The sequence below is a fragment of the Canis lupus genome, chromosome 11, assembly GCF_011100685.1.
Source record: "Canis lupus familiaris isolate Mischka breed German Shepherd chromosome 11, alternate assembly UU_Cfam_GSD_1.0, whole genome shotgun sequence".
Taxonomy (NCBI): Eukaryota; Metazoa; Chordata; class Mammalia; order Carnivora; family Canidae; genus Canis; species Canis lupus.
In genome coordinates, this window is record NC_049232.1 from 54,424,612 (window position 1) to 54,426,357 (window position 1,746).

At 40.6% G+C, this 1,746-nt stretch overlaps 1 pseudogene; it reads left to right on the top strand.

The window, feature by feature from the left end:
* The first annotated feature begins 300 nt into the window (after window positions 1-300).
* Window positions 301-872, top strand: LOC100686246 (annotated as a pseudogene).
* The last annotated feature ends 874 nt before the right edge of the window (window positions 873-1,746 follow it).

The following is a 1,746-nucleotide window of genomic DNA, read 5'->3' on the forward strand; positions in this document are numbered from 1 at the left end:
ATCTGTCCAATGCAGTGAGTGGGGTGTTGAAGTCCCCTATTATTATTATATTATTATTGGTGTGTTTCTTTAATTTTGTTATTAATTGGATTATATAACTGGCTGCTCCCATGTTAGGGGCATAAATATTTACAATTGTTAGAGCTTCTTGTTGGATAGACCCTTTAATTATGATATAGTGTCTTTCTTCATCTCTTATTAAAGTCTTTGGTTTAAAATCTAATTTTTCTGATACAAGGATTGCCACCCCAGCTTTCTTTTGATGTCTATTATCATGATGAATGGTTTTCTACCCCCTCGTTTTAAATCTAGAGGTGTCTTTAGATCTAAAATGAATCTCTTGGAGTGGCCAACGGCTTGCAGAGCAACATGCCTAAGTTTTTTCTTTTTTTAACATGCCTAAGTTTTATTGTGACTACTGTGACACATACCTCACCCATGACTCCATCTATGAGAAAGACACACTGCAGTGGTAGGAAACACAAAGAGAAGGTGAATGACTAGTATCAGAAATGGATGGAAGAGCAGGCTCAGAGCCTGATCGACAAAACAATCGCTGCATTTCAACAAGGAAAGATACCTCCTACCCCATTCTCTGCTTCTCTTCCTGCAGGGGCAATGATCCCACCTCCCCCCCCCAGTCTCCCAGGTCCTCCTCACCCTGGTACGATGTCAGCCCCCCATATGGGGGGCCCTGCCGTGATGCCAGTGATGGGCCCTCCTCTGGGATGATGCCAGTGGGACCTGCTCCCGGAATGAGGCCACCTATGGGAGGCCACATGCCAATGATGCCTGAGGCCCCAATGATGAGACTTCCTACCTGTCCCATGATAGTGCCCACTCAGCCAGGAATGACTCGACCAGACAGATAAGGAGAGACAGGAACCTCTTCATATTCATTTTGTATTACTTGTTCTACTTCACGAGGAGATCATGGTCCTGTGACTCTGGGTGTTTTCTAACAGCATGACAAGGAAGACTTGCTTCCCCTTCCTATCAAAGAGAGAACAGTTTTTGCAGGGGAGTAGTAGAACAAAAAAAAAAAGGCAATTTTCATTTGTATTGTGAAATGTGAAAATAAAATTGTCAACTGTTTTAGTTAATAAAAATAAATACATAAAATTAATCTCTTGCAGACAGCATATTGATGGATCTTGCTTTCTTACCCAATCTGATACTCTTTGTCTTTTGATTGGGGCATTTAGCCCACTTACATTCAGAGTAACTACTGAAAGATGTGAATTTAGTGCCATTATATTACCTGTAAAGTTATTGTTTCTATATATTGTCTTTGTTCCTTTCTGGTCTACATTACTTTTGGGCTCTCTCTTCACTTAAAGGATTCCTTTTAATATTTCTTGTAGGGCTGGTTTGGTGATCACAAATTCTTTTAGTTTCTGTTTGTCCTGAACAGAAACTCTCCTTCTATTTTGAACAAGATCTTAGCTGGATAAAGTATTCTTGGCTGCATATTTTTCTCATTAAGCACCCTGAATATATCATGTCAATCCTTTCTGGCCTGCCAGATCTCTGTGGATAGGGCTTCTGACAGTCTAACGTTTCTACCCTTGTAGGTTAAAGACTTTGTCTTGAGTGGCTTTCAAGATTTTCTCTTTGTCTCTGAGATTTGTAAGTTTCACTATTAAATGCTGGGGTGTTGACCTATTTTTATGAATTTTGAGAGGGTTCCCTGTGCCTACTGGACTTGGATGCCTGTTTCCTTCCCCAGATTAGGGAAATTCTCTG